Consider the following 13,633-nt stretch of genomic DNA (forward strand, 5'->3'; position numbering starts at 1 on the left):
GAAGAAGAGAAGGTGCCCCATCCTAAGAGCTCCTTTTGTAGCCGACGGTTTGGAAACCGAGAAGAGAAGGAGGGTGGTTTTGTCTTGGTAGATCGTCGCCCACACGACGCCCAAGAAGAGGAGAGGAATACGGTAGAAGATCAAGAGGTCTTTAGCTACAAAGGAAAGGTGCAACTGCTTCTTTAATTCCACTGCGTAATTAGTTAGTTTTCTTTGTATCGTTTTTGGAATACCAACACAAGAGACCAACAATCTTGTACTTCGATCAAGGTGTGTTTTGATCATTCAAGAACTTGCTTGATTGATCAAACACATGTTTGATCGAACATGTGGGTTGCTAGGAAAAGTTCTGATCTTGTATAATTTTTTTTATACAGGGAAATTGAAATAGAACGGAATTCCAACGCCCTTCAAGTGGTATCAGAGTGAGTTTTTTGGTTCTGTGTGATTGGTTTTCAGTTAAATTATGCACTGTTTGTACATAAGTTTAGGCCGGATAATAGTAGGATGTGCAAAAAAGATTAACTCTGTGGTTGCAGGCATCCTAGATCTAACTATTATGGCTTTGTGTGTTTGTGTATGATTTGAACCCTCGGGCATGTCGAGGTTGTTGTGTGTGCATGATTGTAATAATTAAATACGGCCGGTTGCCATATTATTTTTTTATATTTTGTTCAATCTAGATTACATGTAAATTCCTTTGTAAAATATAAGAACGATAAATGTAAATTTTTATTTCTTTTGTTTCGGCTTGTATCCTTGCTATGCGTGGTGCTATTTTGAGGACCGGAGGCACGACGGAGAAGGAAGCGAGATAGACACGATGGCTTGGTCTATTGGCGGCACATTGGAGGACAATAATCCATTGGCGGCATATTAGAGGACAACGTTGGATGATGTCATAATAGTTAGAAATTTTATTTTCATATTTATTGCCTTTATATGCTGTTTTTGTGCTGTGATGTGTGTGCTGTGATGTGTGTGCATATTAAAATTCCTCAATTTAAATAACTAAGTAGGAGAGGGATTATTTAAATAAATTCCACGATCTCCATTACTGGTTTGTAAGTGATGCATTCAAACTTGAGCGTTGGCTTTAAGTGTCACGCCCCGAGGGAGTCTCTGTCCGAAGAAATTTCGGCAGCACCTCCCCTATACGGGTGACAATCTGAAGCACTTCTACAGGCAGAATATACCTCAGCCACATGCGGCTGGAATCATAACAATAAAACAAAACAACCACCACGCAGTTAATATCAAATTCAGCCTCTGGTTGACACAACCACGCAGTTAAAAGTAAAGCAGCCCACTCGGCTGTACCAAAACCAAAACACAACAAAAACTGACAGAAACCAAATACAACCAAACACAAAAATGCTAGCCGGCTAGACTTACACAACCAACAACATAACACCCGGAAACAAAAACCAGAACACAATTTGAAATATAGAAATTTCATATACCAAGATAAACAACAGAAAGGCAGCGATATGTCTCTGATGTGACGCGGGGACCAGCAGACAGGATGTTCCAAGCGACACCATAAATACCTGGTACCTGAAAAAATAGTGTCCACGGGGGTGAGTTCAACAACTCAGCGAATACCAATAGACATGCCTAGTAAGATATATCTAACAGCAATAAACATGGAATACAGCTTCCGCATAATATATAGGAAATATACAAAACTGAAAGGTAACCAAGGAAGCTGTACTCACCAGGAACTCCTATCCAGACAAAAGGGCCGTCAAACCGAAAGTGTCAATAATCCTGTATGCAGGTCAAAGGTATGCATCCAACCAAAATGCAACAACCAAATGCAGCAAACACAATCACAAGAATATAAATACATCAATGCATATGATGCTAATGATGCGTCCTGGTCACCCCTGACGCCAGTCAGTCCTCTCACACACAAATGGCGAGACCGAGTGGGTAGGGCTGTGACAACCGTGCACTCTGTCGTCACTGCTCCTGATGAGTGACCGAGTGGACGGGATGCTGTCGGAGTACTCCTGTCCTCTGACCCCAAATCATAAATGGGGGAGCGCAATGCTCTCATCTCCCAGTACACGATGACGGGGAGGTATCTCTGCCGGCTATCACGCTGAGTCTCCTGACCAACGGAGCCAAACAGAGTCCACCGTCTGCCGGCTACCACGCTGCTACACTAAATGCCAACGAAGCCAAACAGAGCGGAACTGACTGCTGGCTACCACGCTGAGTCACCTGACCAACGGAGCCAAACAGCAGAACCGCCACACACCTGCCTGATATACCACTAATCCATGAGTGGTGGTGTGTGCAGTACATGTAACTGACGATGTGCTCAACCATAGTAGAGCCGACAATCGCGCAGCATGCAATCATGATGCATGACACTAAGCATAGTCATAAACTGATCAACATAACCATATCCATATATATATAATATGGGTACCACAGTATCAGTGAGTCAAATCCACGGATCTATGGTATACAGGTCCGCTATGGTATAACAACCTAGATCCTAAACATATCCCCCTTCCATAACATATGTACCAACAATATACACAGATCAAAGAATCAAAATCTAGGTACACGAATCATATATGATATACAAATAGAGGTACACAAGCCAGTCATGGAATAAAAACCTAAGTATCAGATAATCTAGATACACATGACTAAAACCAAAAATCCAGAACCTAGTCCTAACCTCAGTAAAACATGGTATGTCACTTACTCTTGAAACTAAGATACATAAGGTAATAAAGTACTCATGGCAATAAGATACTCATGGCAACAAATCATGTGATATAAGCACGAATACATCACAGGCGACAAACCTAACATGCTATGGATATCAAACAGTGACATACCAAAGACAAACATATTCATTGCTTGTAGTTATAAAGTACTATGCATATCCAAAGACAGTATCATAAATGATAAGTCAAGAGGTACCCGCCTCCGATAAGAGGATCGTATCCGATCCAATCCGATGTCAAGATGCTCGTCTCAAAACAACATCCTGTAATAAATCGTACGGTTTAGCCAAGTTTTATTTGTAAATAAAATAGCTAAACCCAAAATCCTTATTTACCAGAAACCCTAACTATTCCAAATTTCCATTTTATGTGTAACTACAGCAAGGATAAATTCATCCTATAAACAAACACAATTAATCATCAATTAAATCTGATTTATCCCTCTATTAAATTTATTTCTTAGTACTCTAGCACCTCAAATCAACACAACCATTTCCTCCAATCCACACTCATATTTAGAAATTATTCTCCATCACCAAACATAACACATTCATCAATTAACAAACCAACCCCAAGGTACAATTGAAATCACTTCTAAAACTTACCTAATTTGTCCTCTGTTGAATCACAGCCGGAGAAGTTGCTACCAAAATGATGCCCGGAGCTAGGTGGAGCTGTGGATTCCCAAAGCAATTACCCTAATACAACCATTACATCCACTGCTAAGCATTAGACTAAATTACTAATGTATAATATGCTAAACCAACTTCTTACCTCCCAAATCGATACTCTTCTTCTAGCCGGAATCAAGCTTGTTTGGCCGGTACAAGCTGTCTGGAAACTTCTGGCCGACACAAAGGAAGAGAAACCTAGGGCACGCGGCTGGAGTTGCCCAAACCAGGGGTCGGCCGCGGCGCAGAGGGAAGGGAGAGCGGTAGTGACGAAGAGGAGACCGGCTGGTGGCGCTGTTTCGTGTGGCAGTGAGGGACAAATCTAGGGCACGGTCTTTCCCCCTTTTGGCCATCACCTAAGGTAGAGGTGCGACGGTGATGGAGAACTAGGGCACAGGGGAGGTAGCGGGCAACACGGCATAGGCGACGGTGGCGAAGCTGTGTAGAGGTGCGTGGCAACGGTGCTGTCGGCAGTGTTGCGCAGAAGCCAATCTAGGACACGGTGAGGTGTGGCCGGCGATCAACGCCGTCGCTCGGCGAAGAGGAAGAGAAGATGAAGAGGAGGGCTCGGCCGCAGAGGGGATTAGGGCAAGGAGAGGCGCGGCGGTTTCGTGGAGAAGAAATGGAGGAAAACGGCGAAAAATAAAGAAAAATATTAAGAAAAAGAAAAGTGAAAAGGAAAAGAAAATAAATCTTTTCCTCATTAAAACAGGGTAACATAAACAGGCTTTTCCAGACCCCGTTTTTATCCCCGTCAACTCATCCGTACGAGCTCCGAAAAATTTCCGAAAAATCTCCAAAAATTTCGAAAAATTCCCTTATTAATATTCGCCTATTTTCCGGTATTTTACATTAAGTGTCTTCCTCCATATCGGATGAGTTTATTTGCAGATCACTAGATCAAACTTCCTTTATGAATAATTATAAGAAATTATTTAGGTATGTGTGATCTTTTCCATCTGAAGGGGCATAATCCTAATTAATGGACTAAGTATCAAGTAATGGTATATACTTAGGCGCATTTAATAGTATCCTCCCTATCGGAGTCACTGCTATTATTTGTGTGACTAAAGAAGAACCAACAATTAATTTTATTTGTCATAAAGTTAGGTTGACAAGATAATAAAATTAATGAGTAAAACCTCCTCTTATAAATGTTTGAATTAGTATACGTTCACACTATCGTGGCATACGAAATTCACGGTGTTTTGAGGTGTTGGTAAATTTAAATTATATTGTTTGAGGAATCAATATTATTTTAAATTATAAAGTTTTGACCAAATATTTTATTTTATGATTCTCAGGATTTCAAAATGATTTTCAATCCTCTTGCAGTTATTTTAAAAGAAAACAAACTTACTGGTCCAAATTATATTGATTGGAAACGGAACTTGGACATTGTCTTAACTGCTGAAGAATAGAAGTTCGTACTTCTTGAGGTCTGTCCTAGCGTGCCTGATAAGGATTCTAGTGAAGAGGAGATAGAGAGACATAGGAAATGGGCCAGGGCAGATAAGATGGCGCGGTGTTATATTTTGGCTTCTATGTCAAATGTGCTATAACATCAGCATCAGGCCATACCCATTGCCTATGACATGATGCTCAATCTCAAGGAACTCTTCGGACACCAGAATCGGGCTGCCAGGCAGGAGGCCATGAGAAACTTAATGACGACCACCATGATTGAGGGGACACCCGTGAGGGATCATATCCTCAAGATAATGGCTCTTTTGAATGAGATGGAAGTCCTTGGAGCTGAAATCAATGGGGAAACCCAGGTCGATATCATTCTCCAAATGCTGCCCAAAAGTTTTGAGTAGTTCCGCCTGAATTACAACATGAACAAAAGGGTTTATTCGTTGGCAGAAGGGCTATTTCGTCAAAGTTCTCAAGTTCACATTGCTAAAAATGTTTCTGCTTCTAAGCCGAAAGGCGGAAAGAAGAAGAAGAAACAAGTTGGTTCGGTAAAAAAAGTGATTCGACCTCAAGGGACTGGGCCGCAGGCAGGTGTGAAGAAGCCGAAGGACAAGTGCTTCACATGCAAGCAGTCTGGACATTGGAAGGTGGGCTGTCCTCGTAGAAAGGAGAACAATAAAGGTATATCTTATTCATTAGTTGTTGAAACATGTTTAGCGGTGTTATCTACTAGTACATGGTGTGTAGATACGGGAGCCACTAATCATATTTGTAATTCATTACAGGGTTCCAGGAAACCCGACGACTACATGAAGGAGAGATCACCATCTACATGGGCAATGCTACGAGAGTGGAAGCTGTTGCAATGGGAGATGTTTATCTATCTTTTGTAGGACCGTTGCGGTCGGCTAGAAGGAGGTTGGATATCCTGCAAAAATAAAAAGAAAGACAACCCTTCTCGAACTCTTTAAGCTAACACTTGCATAATAAATAGATCAAATAAACAAAACATTAAAAGACGTGGCACAAGATATTTACTTGGTTACAACCGATGTGGTTGTTAATCCAAGGAAGATTAAGCACTAAAACTCCTTCAGGCGGAGAAGCCTCTTACAACGTTGAAGCACAGAAAACAAAAGCTCAACTACAACTAGAAGTGCACAAGCGTTGGAATTACAAGTAATGAGTTCGTTCAAAAGCTTCTAGACCAAGGCTATATTTATAGCCTTGGTTGGGGCGCCTTGAAGGGTTCCGGGCGCCCTGGGGGGATAAACTTTATCCCCCAACGATCAGATTGAGTCAAATCTCGATCCTGGTCAAAAGTCGGGTTCGAGCGCCCGGAATGGTTCCGGGCGCCCAGGAGCAAAAAGTCAACCGCTGTTGACTTTTTGTCCGGGACCTCTTCTCTGGTTCAGTCCCGCTTCGATCCGGGTCTTCCGCTCCGGATTCGCTTGCTTGGGTGATCTCTACTATCCTGAATATGGCTCACCTGAACCCAACTTCCGGTCTTCTCGAGGAGGCTTCCCTCCGGCTTGTCGTCCCTCGGAATCGCCGCGTGCTTCCTTCTCGTCCACCAGCGTACTCATCCACAGTCTTCGTCCCTCGGTCGTACCTCGTGCCGACCTTCTCGCTAGCTGCGTCTCTTACTCCCCGAGCAATCTTTCGCTTCGGCTTCTCGTCCCTTGGAACCACCGCACGCTTCCTTCTCGTTCGCCGGTGTACTCTTCCACAGCGCCTCGTCCCTCGGACGCATCGCGTGCCGTCCTTCTCGCTAGCTGCATCTTCCGCTCGAGTACCTGTGTTCCTAAGCTCCTACATACTTAGACACAAGGTTAAACCAACACAGGACCTAACTTAACTTGTTGATCACACCAAAACAACCTTGGGGTTCCAACAATCTCCCCCTTTTTGATGTGATCAACCCAAGTTAAGCTAAAATCAAAATAGACATGAAAATTAAACAATTTATATTGCAATAACGTGCAACAAGATAGAAAAATTAAATTTCAAAAAATTCCAATTTTCAATTTCTACCTCCCCCTAGACTTATAGTTTTTCTTCTCCCCCTTTGATCACATAAAAAATTGGGGTTGCAAGAAAAATCTAAGGGTTGACACTTAGAAAAATTATAAAAATCTATTTCAATGATTTTCTGGAAAATATTTCCTAGTGAAGGAAAATTTTCTAAGTCAAAAATGACTTTTGAAAAATTTCTAAGTTTTCGCCAAAAAAATATCTTTCTAAGCCCAAAACTTTATGTAAGAAAATTTAAGAAAATTGATAACATTAAAAAAAATTTTCTATGCATTTATTTATTTATATATTTTATTCTAATGCTTTTATCAGAAAGTTTTAAATTTTCATTTTAATATATCATAACTTCTTAAATCACACTTTTTCAGATTTAAAGCAACAAATATTAAACATGCAACAAATTGTATCATGTTAATTTCTATTAATAGTTTGTCGAGATACTTTAATCGACAAGCTATTTCTTTTGACTTTATAGACTTTATTTCACAAAATTCTTTCGATAACATAATTTGTAATTCAAAAGAATATTCGAAGAAATTTTTTGGCAATATTTCTAACTTGCAAAATTCTTTTATCAAAATATTTTGTAATTTGTAAGAATCTTTCGTCGACACATTTTGCAATTCGAAGAATTCTTTTGATAATATTTCTAATTTGCATAATTTTCTCGAAAAAATGTTTTGTAATTCACAAAAGTCTTTTGACAAAATTTCTAACTTGCAAAATTCTTTTGTCAAAATATTTTTTAATTTGCAAAATTCTTTCAAAACGATTGGTAAACCGAAGCACTCTTTCGATAATTCAATTTTTAAATCGCAAAAATCTTCAGGCAACTTTTCTATTGAATTAACCAGTTGTTCAGACGGTAGAGGCCATACCTTACTTACCTCATTGGTCGTTGGTTCTCCCCCTATTGAATTACTTTCTTCCGAAGATTCTCCCTCTTCATCGATGCTCATTGAAGAAGGGCTTTCTGTGTCCTTGGGATGAACTTCGGCAGTTTTGCCAGTTTCTTCATTCTCGGACTATTCTGTCGGCGGCTTGGTGTCCATTGAGTTGTTGGCTTCCAAAGGTTCTTCGTAGAGCTTCAAGAACTTCTCCCAAAGTTCTTTTGCGCTTTTATATTCGCCAACTCTATCAAGATCTTCATTTGGTATTACAGTTAGAATGTGAAACTCTGCCCGACCGTTTGCCATTGACTCGTCACGTTGCTTCTTGTTCCAGAGGCGTAGATCGAGTTTTTCTCCATTCGTTGTCTTTGGTGCTTCACAACCACATTTCAATATTAAAGAAATACCAAAATCTGAATTCAAATATACCTCCATTTGTTGCTTCCAGGAAGAAAACTCCCCCTCGAATGCTGGTGGGTAGTCGCTAACTCCGACCATTGTTTTGTTGCTTCAGACGGTAGTTAGTCCTTCTGAGGCGTACTCGGCTCTAATACCACTTGTAGGACCGTTGCGGCCGGCTAGAAGGAGGTTGGATATCCTGCAAAAATAAAAAGAAAGACAACCCTTCTCGAACTCTTTAAGCTAACACTTGCATAATAAACAGAGCAAATAAATAAAACATTAAAAGACGAGGCACAAGATATTTACTTTGGTTACAACCGATGTGATTTATCCAAGGAAAATTAAGCACTAAAACTCGTTCAGGCGGAGAAGCCTCTTACAGCGTTGAAGCACATAAAACAGAAGCTCAACTATAACTAGAAGTGCACAAGCGTTGGAATTACAAGTAATGAGTTCGTTTAAAAGCTTCTGGACCAAGGCTATATTTATAGCCTTGGTCGGGGCGCCCTAGGGGGATAAACTTTATCCCCCAATGATCAGATCGAGTCAAATCTCGATCATGGTCAAAAGTCTGGTCCGGACGCCCGGAAGCATTCCAGGCACCCCGGACTGCTCCGAGCGCTCAGAATGGTTCCGGGCGCCTCGGAGCAAAAAGTCAACCACTATTGATTTTTTTTTTCCGGGACCTCTTCTCTGGTTCAGCCTGGCTTCGGTCTGGGTCTTCCACTCCAGATCCGCTTGCTTGGGTGATCTCTACCATCCGGAATAGGGCTCACCCGAACCCAACTTCCAGTCTTCTCGAGCAGGCTTCCCTCCGGCTTCTCGTCCCTCGGAATCGCCGCGTGCTTCCTTCTCATCCACCAGCGTACTCATCCATAGTCTTCGTCCCTCGGTCGCACCCCGTGCCAACCTTCTCGCTAGCTGCATCTCTTGCTCCTCGAGCAATCTTCCGCTCCGGCTTCTCGTCCCTCGGAGCCACCGCACGCTTCCTTCTCGTCCGCCGGTGTACTCTTCCGCAACGCCTCGTCCCTCGGACGCACCGCGTGACATACTTCTTGCTAGTTGCGTCTTCCTCTCGAGTACTTGTGCTCCTAAGCTCCTGCACACTTAGACACAAGGTTAAACCAACACAGAACCTAACTTAACTTGTTGATCACACCAAAACAACCTTGGGGTTCCAACATCTTTTGATAGGAATAAAACTTTGATTTTGAAAATTTGTCTTTACGTACCATGTTTTAGAAAGAACTTGATTTCAGTTTCTAAATTATTTATGGATAGATATTTTGTTTCTTTTGATGACAAAGTGGTTGTCAAGAAAAATAGGGTGGTTATCTGTTCTGGTGCGTTGGTTGGTAATTTGTATACTCTTAATCCAATAACTCCCATGATGCAACAAATGAAAATTAATAACACATCTTCTAATTCTAATAAGAGAAAACTACCTTTAGAAATGAACTAAACATATCTTTGACATCTAAGGTTGGGTCATATTAACTTGAGTAGGATTCAAAGGTTAATAGCCGATGGACCTTTGGGTTCATTGGTAGTGAAAAACTTTTCGACCTGCGAGTCTTGCTTGGAAGGAAAAAAGACCAAAAGGTCTTTTAAGGCAAAGGGGTATAGAGCCAAAGAAGTGTTAGAATTGGTTCATTCTGATTTATGTGGGCCTATGACTATCCAGGAAAGAGGTGGTTTCGAATATTTTGTCTCTTTTATAGACAGCTATTCGAGATACGGGTACATTTACTTGATGCGCCGCAAGTATGAGTGCTTTGATAAGTTCAAAGAGTACAAGGCTGATGTGGAGAAACGTCATGGTAAAAGTATCAAGACACTACAGTCTGATTGTGGTGGAGAGTACCTCTTCGGAGAGTTTAGGAGTTACTTATCAGAGGTCGGGATTCAAACCCAACTGTCTGCATCTGGTGCACCCCAACAGAATGGTGTGACAGAACGAAGGAATAGGACTCTTATGAAAATGGTTAGATCAATGATGAGTTACTCAGAATTACTAAATTCGTTTTAAGGATATGCTCTGGAAATGACAGCGTACATTCTGAACTTGGTACATTCTAAGTCAGTACCCTCTACTCCCACAGAATTGTGGAATGAGTGTAAACCTAGTTTAAAACACATTCAGATTTGGGGTAGTCTAGCACATATGCTGAAGAGAGACGCTGATAAGTTTGAATCACGTATAGAAGTTCACTTGTTCGTGGGATATCCTAGAGGAATGAAAAGTGGTTTGTTTTATAGTCCTAAAGATCAAAAGATCATTGATAGCACTAATGCCCGATTTTTAGAAGAGGACTATGTAATGAACCATAAGCCCATAAGTAAAATTGTTCTTGAGGAAATAAGAGAGGACACTTCTACTTTAGTACCAACGATACAAGATGAGATACCATAAGTAACTGCAACACGTGTCACAAATGATGCACAATTACAGGTAGTGTCTCGTCGTAGTGGGAGAGTTATTAGACAACCTGATAGATTCATGTTTTTGGAAGAGTTTTCAGACTTGATCCCTGATGAACATGAAGCTGATCTTTGAACATATGATGAAGCACTCCAAGATAAAGATGCAGCATCTTGGCAAAGTGCGATGAACTCTGAAATAGAATCTATGCATTCTAATCAGAGTCTTATGTATACAAGAAAAGTGACAGAAACGTGTTGGTATTTCTTGTACTATACATAAATGACATTTTGCTCATTGGCAACAATGTCAAAGTGTTGTCAGATGTAAGGGTATGGATGTCCAAGCAGTTTGATATGAAGGACTTGGGAGAATGTGGACATATTCTTGGGATCAAAGTAATAAGAGATCGCAAGAAAAGGATGTTGTGCTTATCCCAAGTTTCGTACATCGATACTATCCTAGCTCGTTTTAGCATGCAAAACTCCAAGAAAGTTTTTCTACCTTTTCGGCATGGAGTACCTTTATCTAAAGAGATGTGTCCTAAAACATCAAAGGAGATAGAGGAGATGAAGGCAACTCCTTATGCTTCGGCTGTAGGAAGCCTAATATATGCAATACTATGTACGAGACCGAATATCTATTTTGCCGTGGGCATAGTTAACAGATATCAAAGTAACCTAGGACTAGGATATTGGACTGCCGTAAAGCATATATTAAAGTACCTGAAAAGGACTAGAGATTATATGCTGGTTTACCAGGCAGATGATTTGCTCCATGTGGGTTATATGGATTCGGACTTCCAATCAGATAGTGATAGTAGTAAATCAACATCGGGGTATGTGTTTACTTTGGGAGGTGGAACCATAGCATGGAGGAGTGTTAATAAGAAATGTGTTTCAAACTCCACCATAGAAGCTGAGTATGTGGCAGCCTCTGAGGCAGCCAAAGAAGATGTATAGCTCAGAAACTTCTTGATAGACTTAGATGTGATTCCTGGTTTGCCCAAAGTTATCACAATTTATTGTGATAACAATGGTGCAATAGCAAGCTCGAAGGAACCATGAGCCCATGAGGCAAGTAAACACATTGAGTGCAAGTACCACCTGATACGAGACATCATAAAACGAGGAGAGGTTGTTGTCACCAAGATTACATCAGCAGATAACCTGGCAGATCCTTTCAGTAAGGCCCTTCCGGTGAGTGCTTTTGATAGGCATGTTGAGGGGATGAGAATCAGGTGTATGACTGCATTTATGACAGCATAGTCTTTTAGTATAAGTGGGAGATTGTTGGGATGTATACTATAAGCCTAGCTTTTATATGAACATCTATTTTGAAATATTTTGAAATGAGAATCACTTTGGTCAAATGTCTACATTTTATATTTATATATATGTCAATACAATTGTCCATTTAATTTATATTGTAGATAACATGGCGTGTGGTGCCACACAGAATATCATGTTATTAGTTTCTTATAAATTATAAATAGTAGCTTACAACCAAGATGGATTGGGACAAACCATTGGAACAGTTGTAGTGTAATTTAATATTAGTCTGTCTTGACTATAAAATTACACTAGTACACTATGTGTGTATTGAGCAGGACCGTTTGAGGTTGTTCAATTTGTACTGACTAAATAAAAGAACAGAACCTCTGCTATTATGGATGTGCGCCTTCTTAATCCCTATATAATAACAAGCATGTATACTTAGTATTTATTTCTTTAACTTATCAATGGGTGAGATTTATTCGTTAAATCAATATGCCCGATGAGTTGGGAGATAGTATTCTTTATATGGTGTGTTGTTGATTATAGGAGGAATCTGTGTCCTAATTATTTAGGTTGATGATGCCCCCTTGAGGAGCTTATAAGGATTATTATGTAAACCCTGCAGGTGGACTTAGTCCAGTATGATAATAAAGTTGAGTGGTACTACTCTTGGAATCAGATGTTAATTAATTGAGTTGTTAGTAACTCATTTAATTAACGGACATACGATATCTTAAACACGGGGAGATTAACGTACTCATGATAAGAAGGAGCCCATATTGTAATATGAGATTGGTGCGGTAGTTCAATAATAACCCTTTAGTGGTATGAGTTATTATTGATGGACTTGGGTTGGGTGTTCGGGCCGAACACAAGAAGCACAAGCCCATCAGGAGGCCTAAATCAATTTCTCCTCTAGGTCCCTATTGTAGCCTCTATATAAAGCCTCACATCCACTCATCCATAACTTGGTTTGGTTTAACTTGGCTTGGTTTAACTTGGTTTTGGAAAGAGAGATTTTTTCTAAATAGAATTATATTATCTTTCTTTCTTTGTAACCGACGGCAAGCCTATAAAAAGGAGTAGGTGGTGGCTCCTAAAACCTAATTTTCTCTCTTGTCCTCCTCGTGGTCAGTGCCCTTCCCTTTCCTCCTCACTTATGGTCGGCGCCCCTCCCCTTCTCCCTTACTAAGAGCTGGTGACCCCTATCCTTACTAGGGCCGGCGACCCCCTCCTTGCTAAGGCCGGCGTCCCCCTCTTCTACTCCTTGGTGGGCGGCAGCTTGAAGAAGAGGAAGAAGAAGAGAAGGTACCCCATCCTAAGAGCTCCTTTTGTAGCCGACGGTTTGGAAACCGAGAAGAGAAGGAGGGTGGTTTTGTCTTGGTAGATCATCACCCACATGATGTCCAAGAAGAGGAGAGGAATATGGTAGAAGATCAAGAGATCTTTAGCTACAAAGGAAAAGTACAACTAGTTCTTTAATTCCGTTGCGTAATTAGTTAGTTTTCTATGTATCATTTTTGGAATATCAACACAAGAGGCCAACGATCTTGTACTTCGATCAAGGTGTGCTTTGATCATTCAAAAACTTACTTGATTGATCAAACACATGTTTGATCGAACATGCGAGTTGCTAGGAAAAGTTCTATTCTTGTACAGTTTTTTTGTTATACAGGGAAATTGAAACAGAATGGAATTCCAACACCCTTCACAAACATGAAGGAAGCAAAGAAGCAACGGAAGAAGAAGGCTCTATAGACAATGTGGGATG

Source organism: Zingiber officinale, chromosome 6A (genome assembly GCF_018446385.1).
Source record: "Zingiber officinale cultivar Zhangliang chromosome 6A, Zo_v1.1, whole genome shotgun sequence".
NCBI lineage: Eukaryota > Viridiplantae > Streptophyta > Magnoliopsida > Zingiberales > Zingiberaceae > Zingiber > Zingiber officinale.